Below are 15212 nucleotides of genomic sequence, written 5' to 3'. Positions count from 1 at the left end.
CAAGGCACCTCCCGTTCTTTGCTAGGGTGGTGTCCATGGACACCAGGTGGAGAGTTAGAATCTTCTCTGCTGCCCAGTGGTTATGAAGACACATGGGGAGCAGGGCTTGCATCTCACATCCTCTAGTCAGGGTTTTATCAGCAGAGACCTGGTGAGGATCCCGTACTCCCCCTACCCCAGCTGTAACTAGGAGCCCCTTTCCCAGCCTGCATGTCAGCAAGTCTAAAAACCTGGACTTCCACTGGCAAAAACAAAGAAGCACTTTCCTCTCTCCGCTGTATCAGAGGAGGTCTGCTAAAACAGAAGACTGAAATACTCCCAAAGTCTTGCAACATCATACCCAAACATCAATGTTTCTTTTCTTATTTTTCTTCTTCTTCTTTTTTTTTTTTTTTTTTTTTGGTACTGAGGATTGAACCACTGAGCCATATCCCCAGCCCTTTTTTTCATATTTTATTTAGAGACAGGGTCTTTCTGAGTTGCTTAGGGCCTCTCGCTAAGTTGCTGAGGCTGGCTTTGAACTCTCCATCCTCCTGCCTCAGCCTCCCAAGGCGCTGGGACTACAGGTGTGCAACAGCATTCCCGGCCAAATGTCCGTGTTTCAATCAAAATTGTTTCATACTGCTAGGCAAGTGGCACATCCCTACATCCCTATAATCTCAATGACTCAAGAGACTAAGTCAGGAGGACTACAATTTTGAGGCCAGCCTCAGCAACTTAGGGAGACACTGACTCAAAAATAAAAAGTACTGGGGATGTAGCTTAGTGGTAAAGCACCCCTGGGCTCAATCCCCACTACCAAAAAAAAAAAAAAAAATCACTCGTGCCACCAAGCAAAGTTGGCCTATCCAAGAGAAAAGCCAAGGCCCCTCCTTGTATGACCTCACTGGGCACAGGAAACAACCAAGCACAGTAAACTGATCTCAACTGATATGGTCTCCATGGACACCTGGTCCACTTTAATACAAGCATATAACAACCCATCATGGATAAACTTTAAAGTGAGCATTTTTTAAAAAATCACTCATTCTAAGAATCACAAATTTCTCAACATGAATGAGACCAACCCACAAAACCTACACTTTGATAATACAGATGTCAAAATTATCTGTCAAAAGCATCTCAGCTTTGTTTCCTGTAGTGCTGGGATCAAACCCTGGGACTTGGTGCATGTCAAGTAGGTGTTCTATCACTGAGCCACGTCCCCAACCCTGACAATGGTTTTTGTTGTTGTTTTGTTTGCTTTTTGTTTTTTGTGGTACTGAGGATTAATCCAGGGGAGGGTTTTTATTTTGTTTTGTTTGGTTTGGTACTGGGGTTTGAACCCAGGGGTACTTAACCATTGAGCCACATCCTCTTTATACTTTACTTAGAGACAGGGTCTCACTGAGTTGCTTAGGGAGGCTGCCTTTGAACTTGTGACCCTCCTAGAGCCTCAGCCTCCTCAGCCACTAGATTTGTAGGACCGCATGACGGTGCCCAGCTCAAAAGGATTTTAAACACTGAGCTATATCCCTAGTCCTTTTTTATTCTGTATGTTTGAGACAGAGTCTTGCTAAGTTGCCCAGGCTGGCCTTGAAGCTGTGATCTTCCTGCCTCAGTCTCCCCAGTGGTAGTTACCTACATGGGCCACATGCCCAGTTAGAAATTTTTTTTTTTTGTAGTTGTAGATGTATTTGTTTATTTTTATGTGGTGCTGAGGATCGAACCCAGTGCCTCCCACATGCAAGGCAAGAGCTCTGCCACTGAGCCACACAGCCCCAGCCCCAGAATGGGTTTTAATGCAACCATCATAAGCATTTCAATGAGTAATTGTGAACACACTGGAAACCAGTGAGAACATAAAAAGCCTCCAAGGGGGGGAAAAAAAAAAAAGAAGACCACTAAGAAGAGTCAAATGGAAATTTTAGAAACTAAAAATATAATAACTAACTGAGAAAACAAAACTTCAATGGATGTGCTCAACAGAAACAGAGAGGAAAGAAAAACAGAATTTGTGAACTCGAACACGGAGCCATATAAGTCAACCAAACTAAACAAAAAAGAAAAAAAACAGGTAAAACAAAAAGAACACAGTCTCAGGGTCTTATGGAATAAAAGACCTGTGTCACCAGACTCTTGGAAGGAGCAAGAAAGAGGGCACAGCTAAAAATCTATTCCAAGAAACAATGGCTGAAAATTCCCCAAATCTGGCAAAAGACGTAAATCTACATATTTTCAAGAAACTGAGTGAATCCCAAACATAACAAACCCCTCAAAACCTATGCCAAGACACATCATAGTCCAACTGCCAAAAGCTAAAAACAAAGAAAAAATATTTGAAAGCAACAAAAGAGGAAACAATGCTTTATCTATAGGGGAAACATGTGGAATAATCGTAGGTCTCTTGTCACAAACTATGGAGGCCACAAGGAGGTGGGACAGCATTTTCCCAAGTACTGGGAGAAAAGAATCATCCGCCAAGAATTCTACACCCAGAATTCAAGGGTGAAGGGGCCATCAAGGCATTCTCAGAGAAAGAATTCTAAGAGAACTGGCTCAGCAGACCAACCCGAAAGGAATAACTAACGGAAATACTCGAAACAGAAAGGAAAGATAAAAGAAGCAATCTTGAAACACCACGAAGTAAGAAGAAAGATTAAAAATATGGAAAGATTTAAAATATACTAGAATTTGGGTACAGATTTTATATATAGGAAGACTTACACCTGTAGTCCCAGCCAGTCCCAAAGCTGAGATAAGAGAATCCCTTGAGCCCAGGAGTTCAGACAGCAAGACTCTCTCTCTCTCTCTCTCTCTCTCTCTCTCTCTCTCTCTCTCTCTCTCTCTCTCTCTTTGGGGGGGTACTACCGGGGATTGAACCCAGGGGTGTTTTACCACTGAGCTACATCCCTAGCCCTTTTTCATATTTATTTAGAGACAGGGTCTTGCTGAGTGGCTTAGGGCCTCACTAAATTTCTGATGATGGCTTTGAATTTGGGATTCTCTTGCATCAGCCAGCCTAGCTACTGGGAATACAGGCTTGCACCACTGGGCTAGCAAGACCCTGTTTCTTAAAAAGACATAAAGGATTGTTACATAGTAGCAATATATTGAGGCAAAGAATACTCAGGACTGGGAATGCCTCTCCACTGGTAAAATGCTTACTTAGCATGCTCAAGTCCCTGGGTTCCAACCCCAGCACCACAAAAGTAAAAAGAATACCTTGAATCACTGGATTGAAAAAAGTCCCACTAATCCACGTCTGAGAACCAAAATTATGATCTTTGTAAGTTGTTAAAATTTTGGGGTGTTGCTTTTTGGCAATGTAGCCTATTTATGCTGATTAACCCAATTACAGTGGAATATTTTAGTTTTTGTAATTTCCATTTTTATTTTACACTTATATCCATAAATCTTTTAAAAGTACTACTATTTGGGGCTGGGGATGTGGCTCAAGTGGTAGCGTGCTCACCTGGCATGCGTGCGGCCCGGGGTTCGATCCTCAGCACCACATACAAACAAAGATGTTGTGTTTGCCAAAAACTAAAAAATAAATATTAAAATTCTCTCTTTCTCCCTCTCTCTCACTCTCTCTTTAAAAAACAAAAAACAAAACAAAACAAAACAAAAAAACCCCAAAACCCTTTCCTTCCCCTTCAACCCCTTAAAAAAAAAAAAAGTACTACTATTTTTTTTAAAAATTCTTTAAAATCAATGAAATTTACCACATAAACATGATATAGGAGAAAAATCATAAAACTGGTTCAATGAATGCTGGAGGAAAAACTTGACAAGGAGTAATTAAAGGAATATTTTAATTATTTACTTTTAATATTTATTTTTGTGGTGCTGGGGATTGAACCCAAAGAAGTATTTAGAAGGAAAGAGTAGAGCAGGAGTGAATTGAGTGTGTGGAATTTTTAGAGACAGGAAGACTTACATTCAAATCTTTACCATAAATAAAACCTCTAGCAAGTTGCTTAACTTTTGTAAAATGGATTATTTGGAAGATGAGGGGGATATGTGTATCAGGGTTGGAGGAGTGGTTCAGTGATAGAGCGCTTGCCTTTTCTTATTTTATTTATTTACTCATTTAGTAGTTTTAGGGGACAGATAGATGAGGATGGTGGGAACACAAGGTTAAGAAAATAATTCTATAAAATAGGCCCACTGTGCTGACCCCCACAGGCTTTCTTTGCCAAAAAATGATTTACCTGCAGCCCTGCCTGGCCTAAAGGGACAGGATATGTCACATTCGTCAGCAATTGACCTGTTATCTGCAAGGAAATGCAGGCAGGAAATAATGTGGACTAGAGGAACCCAAGTTACTTTGAAGGGAGAGACTTTTGTGACCTTTTTAACAAACCAAACTCTGGAAGATAAGAAGAGTTCCTCTTAATCATAAAATCTGTAAGCATGGTTAAAAATCCAATCAGAACTTGGCAATCTGAGCCAAGGTGACCTAGAGTTGCCATGGCAGTGGGGACTTGAAAGTCTGATGTCACCCTGCTGTCAGTCAAAAGTCAAGAGGTGGACCGGGGCAGGACTCTCTGGAAATGTTTCTGGGATCCCCCCAAAAACTGGAGTAGCACATTGTCCCTCTCCTCTCTGAGAAGATCATCCTCTCCCCATTCCCCTTTCCCATCCCTTCAGTAAACTCATTCCTGTTATCCTGAGAGATGTGTCTAAAATCTTTCTGACTTGGTTGCAAGAATTGGGGTTTGAAGGGTGGGGGGGGCCTTTGCATTGTCTCAGTTTTTTAGAAGGCCCCCGCCCTGTAACGGTAGTGCTGGGATTGAATCCAAGGCTTATAAGTGGAGCTACAGCTTAATGACTGAACATTTGCCAAGGCCCTGAGTTCTACCCCCAGCATTGTAATAAATAAATAAACAAAAAGAGAAAACAAAAAGAAATTAAAAAAGGGGAATACTGTATATCAACAACCACCTGGCCTCTGGCACAAAACAGGAGCTCAATAAGTGATAGTATTAATATTATGTTTTCATATAGGAAATATATAGATAGATATTCAGACTTATAGTCCTATATTAGAGGAGGATATAAAAAGAAAGAATCTGTTGGGGAAAATATGTGAAATAATATAATTAATACTACTTGTATAATTAAGAGGTCACAAAAATTTATATTACATTAGTATCCTAGTTAAAGTTATAATTTAAATAAGCCTTAAGTAGATCAGCAATTAAAAAGAGGTAACTCACAAAGAGAAAACGGACAGAGTATCTGGATATGATGGTGCACGCCTATAATCCCAGATGCTCAGGAGGCTGAGGCAGGAGGATGGATACACCAAAAGATCAAAACCAGCATCACCAATTTAGCAAGGCTCTAAGCAATTTAGCAAGACCCTGTCTCTAAATAAAATATAAAACAGGCTTGGGATGTGACTCAGGGGTTAAGCACTGCTGGGTTCAATCCCTGGTACCAAAAAGAAAAAGAAAGAAAACTGGCAAGTAGACTGATACTCAAATGTGAGGAAAGTCTTTAAAAAATATATTTATGTTGGGCTGGGGTTGTGGTTCAGAGGTAGAGTGCTTGCCTGGCATTCGTGGCTCTGGGTTCAATCCTCAGTACCACATAAAGTAAAATGAAAACATTATGTCCACCGATAACTAATATATATATATATTTTTTAAAAAATTATATATATATATATATATATATATTTAACGGTAATGGCATTTAATGTAGGGCAGGTACTGGGGATTTAATCCATGGGCACTTTACCACTGAGCTACATCCCCAGCCCTTTATAAATTAAAAAAAAAAAAAAAAAAGAGTTTTATTTTGAGTCTCACTAAATCGCTAAGGTTGTCATGGAACTTGCCATCCTCCTGACTCAACTTTCTGAGTCACTGGGATTGCAGATGTGCACCTCCAAGCCCAATAAATGACATTTAATTAAAGAAAAAGTAAGCATTTCCTGTCTCAGTCTGTGTTCCTTGCATTCACCTTTCTTTTGGAATCTTCTTGGACAGGATGTCTTCTAAGATGATTTAAGAATGATTTCTTAAAATAAAAATGTCTCAATTTTAGGGAAGGGGGATAGGAATAGGAAAGACCATGGCATGAATCTGACTCAGCTTTCCTGTGCACATATGTGAGTACCCCACAGTGAATCTCAATATCATGTACCTCCTGAAGACTGGAGAATGAGAATAAGATATATTCCATGTCTGTATAAATATATCAAAGTAGCTTTTAGTGTCATGGATAGCTAAAAAGAACAAATAAAAATTTTAAAAGTCTCGATTTTAAAAACCAGGGGGGAAATGTATTTAATGAAAAAGACCAATTCTGATGAAGTTGTAGTGAAATAGGCATACTCACATATGGTTACAGCAGCTCAATTTGACAAAGACACTTGAAAAGCCAGAATTTCATGAAAAGTTAATGCAGGATTCAATAGGTTTGTATTGTTTTATTCTCAAAATAGATTGTCCACAGTTTCTTAATTTCCTTAACATCGAATTGATATTTGCATGACAAGCAGAGAGGTCAGGTTTGGGCCAGCAGTTGTTCCGGCAGCATCAAATGTAGGTCAGTTCTGTGAAGTCTGGGGGGTTATCCCACTCCTTCAGCAATTTTGAATTTCCTGTACCAAATTCCTTCCATTCAGAACACCTAGAATTCCTAGGGTGGTTTCGGTTCTTTGCACGAAACCCTGACTGCTGAATGGCTTCGGCAGCACCGCCCAAAGGGGCCAGGGAAGAGACTCAATCGGATGAAAAGAGCATTCCAGCAAGAGTAGAGCTGCTAATGCCTGCAGGCTTCTCTCATATCAACCTAAATCCCTGCTAATACAGCTAAACCCATTTATTTCTTTTCCATCCATTGTTAATCACTTCACATTGGGCTCCCAGTCAGCAGAAGGAAGCCACCATAACCTCCCTTATCAACAGGGGATGCTCCAAGACTCCCAGTGAATGCCTGTGGATAGTACCAAATGTAGGCTGGGTTTTTTCTTTACCTATAAAGTTTAATTTCTAATGTGGGTAAGAGATTACCATAGCTAATAATAAAACAGGGCAATTATAGCAGTCTATAACAGCATACTGTAAAATAAATTATGTGAATATTTTTTCTTATTCTCTTGCTCTCTCAAAATATCTTTTTGCACTTCTTGTGATGATGTGACCCCCCCCCCCAACACACACACACACACACACAATTAGGGTTGCAACTGACACAGGTTATTGAAATTGCAGAAAGAAAACCACAGACAAGGGAGGTGCTATGGTTTGAATATGCATCCCCTGAAGGTCCATATGCTAAGGGTTTGGTCCCCAGGGGGGCACTATTGAAAGATGGTGGAACTTTTAGGAGGTGGGGCCTGCAGAGGTCCTTAAGTCATTAAGGGAATGCCCATGACAGGGACTGTGGGACCCTGGCCCCTTCCTCTTCTTCTGTGTTTCCTGGATCATGGAGTGAGAGGGTTTGCTCTGCCACGTGTCCCCACTGTGATGTGCTGCCTCATCACAGGTCCAAAACAACGGAGCCAATCAATGATGGACTGGAACCTTCGAAACCATGAGCCAAAAGAAATCTATTCTCTTTCTAAGTTAACTATCTCAGGTGTTTAATTATGACAGCAAGCTAACACAGGACTGCTGTAATGTCTCTACCAGAGAACGCTACATGTTAGTTCAGCCTTGTTGTGCCTGGGACATGATCACAGAATTCCCTTCCCACCTAATGATGAGCCAAATGTGTCATGATGAGTACATGAAAGTAGTTTTGTCAAAAGCCTGAGTGAAGGGACTGGGTTGTGGCTCAGTGGTAAAGCACTCGCCTCGCACATGCAAGACCCTCAGCACCACATATAAATAAATAAAATAAAGTTAAAAAAAAAAAAAAAAAAAGCCTGAATGAAACTGGGCTTGTGCACACCTGTAATTCCAGCCACTCAGCCACTCAGAAGGCTGGGGCAGGGGTGGTCACAAACTCCAGGCCAGTCTCAGCAAGTTAGGAAGAACCTGTCTCAAAATATTTTTTTTTTTTTTGTACCAGGGATTGAACCCAAAGTTGTTTAATCACTGAACCACATGTCCAGCCCTTATTTGTTTGTTTGTTTGTATGTTTTGAGATGGGTCTCGCTACGTTGCTAAGGCTGATCTTGAACTTGCAATCCTCCTGCCTCAGCCTCCTGAGTCACTGGGATTACAGTCACGTGCCATCACTCCAGGCTCAAAATAAAAAAAAAAAAATTTTTAAAGGGCTAGAATTAGCTCAGTGGTAGAGCGATTGCTTCACATGCTCCAGGTCCTGAGTTCAATTCCCAGTTTAAAAAAAGCCCAGGTGAGATAAGAGAACTTCACCACATCAGACTTATCCCTTGAAGCTAATTTCCCCTTGGTTGACACTGCGCTGCAAATGTATGAATACCTGTGATGAGTGATCAGCCATTAATAAATTATGCTGGTTGTTTTACTCTATTGTCATGAAATATTCAGAGCTATAAAGATGTTTCAATTTAAATATTCACCAGGGCTTTAGTTCACTTTAGCAGTAAACTCAGGTTTCATCATATTTTTGCCCAGATCAGATATAGAGCACAAAATAATAGTACCAGGAAAAAGCACCAAAGGGCAGACCCCCTACAGAAGGTAGAGAACTCCACAATAAAGAAATATTTGAGGGCTGGGGATGTGGCTCAAGCGGTAGCGTGCTCGCCTGGAATGCATGCGGCCTTGGTTCGATCCTCAGCACCACATACAAACAAAGATGTTGTGTCTGCCGAAAACTAAAAAATAAATATTAAAAATTCTCTCTCTCTCTCTCTCTCTCTCCAAAAAAAAATTAAAAAAAAAAAAAGAAATATTTGATATGGGAGTGGCCAGAACCCTCTTTTGAGGTACAGAATTCCTGGGTCCTGTCCCAAGCCTGGCATTGGCTACACTGAGGACTTGGGGCACATCTGAGCTCGTCTGGAAGCCATATTGGAGCTGGCAGGGGTGAGTGAACCTGGGCCTTTCTTCTTAAATTGCAGAGTAGTTGTTTCCAGGGTAGGGCCCGACTAAACAGTATCAGAGTGAAGGCCAAAGCGAACAGTGTCAGACTCAAGATGATGAAAACAGCAGAGCCCACCAGAGAGACTCGACCTCGGGGCTTTCCTCTATCCCCTTCTGTCAATTTTGAGGACTTGGTTAGAGCCAAAGAAGAGTAGGTGTAGGGATCAGGATTGGGAGTAGAGTAAGGGAGGTATCCAGGGCAAAAAAATTTAAGGAGACATTCATTTGCAAGGACCAACCTGACCCTGGCATGAGGTCGAGAGTGAGTGCTCCCTTAAATTTTGTGCCTCCTTGTCTCAAAATAATCCTGTTCCTTGTTGAGGCTCAGAATATGACACTGCTACCTCCAGGGGGCTTGGTGGTGCAGGCCTGTTATCCTAACAATTGCAAGTTCAAGCCCAGCCTAGGCAACTTAGCAAGACCCTGACTCAAAATTTTTAAAAAAGGCTGAGGGTGTAGTTCAGTGGTAGAGCTGGGTTCAATCCCCAGTATTTCTCTCTCTCTCTCTCTCTCTCTCTCTCTCTCTCTCTCTCTCACACACACACACACACACACACACACACTCACATACACACACACACACGACAAAGAAAAGGAAGAAAGAAAGAAAAAAGGAAAGAAAGAAAGAATATGATAGGGAGGAGCCAATCAAGTGGAGATGGGAAAACAAGCCTCAAATATGCCTTCCCAGGGGTAGGGTGGTGTGAGGTGCGGGGGTGATTAGAGAGGAGGAAGCTTGACATAAACAGTGGTCTGTGCAACATGGAGTCAAATTTCATGGTTCTTCATATCTCACGGGATGCATGTTCAGAGAGCAGCAGCGTTAGCCTGATCCAAGAGTTTTTCTCTGAGGACAAAAGGTTACCCAGTGCACACCTGCACAGGCCCAAGTGAAAGGTCAATGGTTTCAACTGGTTCGAGATAGACAATATCAGCATTCAAGTTCCCCCAGAACAACTTAGGGACCCTTACCATTGTGACCTGTAAGTCAGCAGAGTTATCTATAACAAAGTTAATGGGAGTGGACTGCTTAGTTATGTGACCTCTAAAATTAGGGACAAAAGCAAGTCTAAAAGCTAGGGAAGCTAGAAGGTTTATACAGGTTTTCTCTCAGGCCTTTAGGCAGTCATTTCTGAAGGTGCCCATGTCCTCTGAAACTTTGGTAAATGTGTAAGCTTTTCTCTTGTTCGTCTGTTATAATTTGTTGTGGGGTATCAGCCATGACCCTTGCAAAGGGCAAGGAAAAGGTACTATATTTTTCTGCCTTCCACCCTGATAGAGAGCTCCCCAGACAAACAACTGAAGAGCCAGCTCCCTCTTCTCCCGTTTCCCATGTTTCTGAGGTTTCTCTCTCTGCCCGTCCCAAGCACAGTACCATGAATGTCAAATCTTAGATTAGAATTCAAAGGTGACAGTGACATTTAGTGCCATTTAGTGGAGTAATTCACTCAGGAAATTACATAAGAGTTTATTTTAGGAGTATACATATGTAATATACACTACATACATATGATTTTTTTTTTTGGGGGGGGGGGTACGAGGGATTGAATCTTTTTATTTATTGAGACACGGTGTTGCTTAGGGCCTCACTAAGTTGCTGAGATTGACTTTGAACTTGCCATCCTCCTGCCTCATTCTCCCCAGCCACTGGGATTATTGGCATACGCCACCTCACATGGAAATTTTTAAAACATTATTATGTCACTAGGCCTCAGCCGTTTAGGGCTTCAGTGGCAAGGTATGGAAGGGTATTTGGGGCAGGTTTTTTTGTCTTTTTTCTCCCCCCCCCCAGTACTGGGGATTGAAACCAGAGCTGTATCCCCAGCCCTTTTCATTTTTAATTTTGAAAGAGGGTCTCCCTAAATTCCTGAAGCTGGAATTCCAATTTGCAATCTTCCTGCCTCAGCCTCCCCAATTACAGGTGAGGTGTCACCCAGTTGGTTTGGGGCATTTATTTATTTATTTCACAAATGGAGCACAACTTTTTTTTCCTCAGGTTGTACATGATGTAGAGTTACACCACTCATGCACTCATACCCATACGTACAGGTAATATTGTCCGTATCATTCTCCCATTTTCTCCCCACGGGCTGTCCCTGTGGCAGCTGAGTTTGAAAGATGCTACCTTGGAGAGGATCCATGGCAATCATATTTTGGGAAAGTTCTACTTGAGTCAGGTAAGGGAAGTTCAGATAAGAGGTTTTTTTTTTTTTCCTGCATCTTCTGTGCTCACAAGTTTTCCTTTGCGTTACCAGCTCTGCAGGTCAGGGTGAGTCCCCATACCTTCAGGACGCTGGACTGGCTGCCTTATGTCCCACTGTCTGCCCCTGCCTGATGTATTCTCTAAGAGAGCAAAAAGGTCTCAGGACACCGTATGTCCTGAGTCCTAGGCCCTGTATAGGGGAGGGAAAACATCTTTTCCCTGCCCTCGGAGATCACTGGGGCCCCTATTTTAAAAAAGACAGACTGGCAGAAGAAAAACAGGCATGATTTATTTACTATAAGTTTATGGGACAAGGAAATGAAGGAAATGAAGACTCCCTCAGAACAGGTAGACCTGGGCATTTTTATGACAGGTTTGATGGACAGTAGGCAGTCATGGAGACAGACAATAGGGCAGAAAGGGCATGGTGGAATAGTAATAACCTCGGGAAACTTGGCCAGACCTGTTGGTTCGGATTCTTCTGTGTCCCTTCATCTGTGAAGATAAGGGTGTTCTTTTCCTCTGAGTAGAAAGAGGGCGATTCTCACAGGAATATCTAATGACCAGCTGGAGGGGAAGATCAAAAAATTCTTCCTACTTTTTTACAACCTGCTGTCAGGGAGAAGGGCAGAGGAAGATAGAGAGACCTTCCTTCAGCTTAAAACAGTCAATATGCCAAGGTGCCATATCCTGGGGTAGCAAGTCCTGGAACCCCATCCTCGGGAACTCAGGCGGTGTCCCTTCTGCCACATTCTGCTGATCAAAGGAAGTCCTCAGGGAAGTGTGGGTTCAAAGGTCAAAGAAATAGACTCCGCCTCTGAGGGGAGGAGCAGAATGGAATTTATGGCCCTATTTAATCCACCACGAAGTTTGGCTAGATAGCAGGTAGGTGAATGTGCCCTGTGTCCTACTGAACTGGAGCCTTGAACGAACCACCCCATCCCTTACCCGCTGCAGAAGATCTGCAAAAGCTTCCCTCCCTCCCTCCCTCTCTCCCAGCTTTTTTTTTTTTTTTTTTAGTTCCTGGGATTCAACCTAGTGACATTCTACACCCAGCTACACCTTCAACCCTTTTCATTTTTTTTTTTTTTTAATTTTGAGACAGGGTCTCTATAAATTGCTGAGGCTGGACCTTGAGCTTGCAATCCTCCTGCCTCAGCCTCTGGGATTAGAGGTGTGCACCACTGCACCCAGCCGCCTCTCTCTCTCTCTCTCTCTCTCTCTCTCTCTCTCTCTCTCTTCTCTCTCTCTCTCTCTCTCTCTCTCTCTCTCTCTCTCTCTCTCCCCTCTGTAGATGACCTTGATCATGTCCCTTTTCCTCTGTGGCTCTACCTCCCAACTTGGGGACCCATTCTGTCCCCCACCTCAGGCCCTGACTTCTCCTCAGCAGGGGCACGGGAAGAACTCTCAGAATGGAGTGGAGAACTAGGAAAGCCCCTCGAAGCTTCTGGATCTCCTAGTAGCAACAGAAGACTTGGGGAAACAGGACAGTTCCATCTGGTGAACCTGAGTGGTGGTGTGGAGGGGTTGGAAACAGCTGGGAACAGTCACCTTTAACTTCCTGGCCTTGGAGAGGCCCTGGGCTGCCCCAGGTATCAATTGCTAGCAGTCGGGGCTCTGTGTCCTGCCTGGTGAGAGCATATACTAATCCCGTAATTTCCCACAATGACTCCTGGGACTGAGCCCAGGTAGGAGCCCAGGCATTTGAAAATAATAATGGCTTTTCCTCTCTTTTTAGCCTCAGTGTGTTCGCTCCCGGCCTGAAAGGCCTTATTAACCCTAGGGCATTTGATAATTAGGTTGTTTCTCAGGTTCATTAAATACTTCCAGTCAATATAGATAAGAAGGGCTGGGATACAGCTCAGTTGGTAGAGTGTTTGCCTTGCATGCACAAGACCCTGGGTTCAATCCCCAGCACCACAAAAAAGAATTCTGCTTCTGGCCAAGACAAAAAGAATCAGAGAGCCTAATTCTTAAATAGGTGTCTCTTTCATTGAAAGAGGATCAGAGGATGCTTGATTCTTATACTCCTGGGTTCAACAGAGAAAGGGCGAAGCCAGAGGCCCCCTAGTGGGGACAAAGGGAAGAGGCAATTCCAATGTGTGGCTGCTCACAAGCTGAGCCTGGGTTTTCTCATCTGTTGCATGAGCCTCAGGATCAGAGGTCAATGACCAAGTCATTCTTTTTTTGGGGAGTGGTGCTAGGGATCGAACCCAGGGCCTTGCATGCGAGGCAAGCACTCTACCAACTGAGCTATATAAGGAAAAATTGTAGGTTTTTTTTTTTTTAAGAGAGAGAGAGAATTTTTTTAAATATTTATTTATTTTTTTAGTTTTTGGCAGACACAACATCTTTGTTTGTATGTGGTGCTGAGGATCGAACCCGGGCCGCATGCATGTCAGGCGAGCATGCTACCACTTGAGCCACATCCCCAGCCCAAAATTTTGGTTTTTTTAAATTAAATGGGATTCCAGTGTGGACAGCTCATCCACCCTCCTCTGCCTGATTTGTCTTTGACTAGACTATTTTCAAGCTCTTTAGAGATAGAAGTTAACTTGTAAAAATAGTAATAATGATACCAAGGGGCTGGGGATGTGGCTCAAGCGGTAGCGCGCTCGCCTGGCATGCGTGCGGCCCGGGTTCGATCCTCAGCACCACATACAAACAAAAATGTTGTGTACGCCGATAACTAAAAAATAAATATTAAATTCTCTCTCTCTCTCTCTCTCTCTCTCTCTCTCTCTCTCTTTCTCTCTCCCCCACTCTCTATTTAAAAAAAAATAAAAGTAAATAAAATAAATATTTAAAAATTCTCTCTCTCTCTCTCTCTTTAAAAAATAATTTAAAAAAAGTAATAATGATACCGAAATTAATACCTTTCTAAAGAAATGCAAATGTGTCCATTCCATAGCAGAATGCAGTAGCCCAACTTGCCAGGTCTTTCGTCTTGCATCCATTTGTAAATTCACTCTGATGTTCCTTAACTGAAAATAAACTTGTGTTTTCTTTGGCATTGGTGGTGATATCTTAGGGTTTTCTCATTCATTCATGAGCTAGACTCTTTGCATTTTATAGCTGTATTCCAGTGGTGATTATTAATCCTTTAACTTTCTACAGAAGCAGATGAGGAGGCCCAGAGAAGAAATGAACTCTTTCCTGGGATCACACAGCTTCTCTGTTCTGAAGCCCTGACCTGAGCTCTTTCAGCTGCTCTATGCACAATAAATAGTCTCTGAGGTACCTCACAGGATGGCCTGGAGGACCAGAAAGTGGAAAAGAAAATAAAACTGGTGTGAAAAAACTGATGTCACGGAGGCCAGAGCTTCCTGTGTGGGCTGTGGCCGCCCTGGGGTCTGGGGCTCCAGGCACTCCTTCCTCACAGGGCCTTGGGAGGGAGGCTTGTAGAAGTGCTGTGGTGATTTAAAAACACATTTCTTTGATGTTCCTCCATTCGAGAGTTGGAACCTTAGAGAGGTGGAAAGTAATTCCCCTCCCTTCCGTGTGGTTGGATTTAGTGACTCACTTCTAACAAAGAGAATGGAACGGAAGTGATGTTGTGTGAGAGTGTGACAGGGACAGGGAGGAGGAGGGAGGCTCTAGATCAGACAGTAGCTCACGGCAGAGCACTTGCCCAGCCCCCCTCCCCCGCCCCCCAGGAGGCCCTGGGTTTGATTCCCAGCAGCACAAACTAAACAGAATGCCAGCATGGTGCCTTCCATCCTGGTCACCCTCTCCTGGATTTCTCCCTCTGGGAGAAGGCATCAGTCCTGCTGGGGAGAGGCCTTCAGCCACACTCCTGTGGAGTAAAGTCCGTGACTTGACCAGGAGGTGGCAGTAGCACAGGAGGAGCCTTAGTTAGGCCCTGTCCTGACTGGATTGCCTGCGGGGGAAGGCGGCTGGCAAGAGGCCTTCCGTGAGCAATGACTGAGGCTGTCACCTGGAACAGGAGGGCAGGGGAGCTCCCGGGGGCAGGGGAGATTGGAGAGGATCGTTTT

This window comes from Callospermophilus lateralis, chromosome 7, assembly GCF_048772815.1.
Source record: "Callospermophilus lateralis isolate mCalLat2 chromosome 7, mCalLat2.hap1, whole genome shotgun sequence".
NCBI classification, from domain to species: Eukaryota; Metazoa; Chordata; class Mammalia; order Rodentia; family Sciuridae; genus Callospermophilus; species Callospermophilus lateralis.
Note: the sequence above shows the minus strand (reverse complement) of the source record.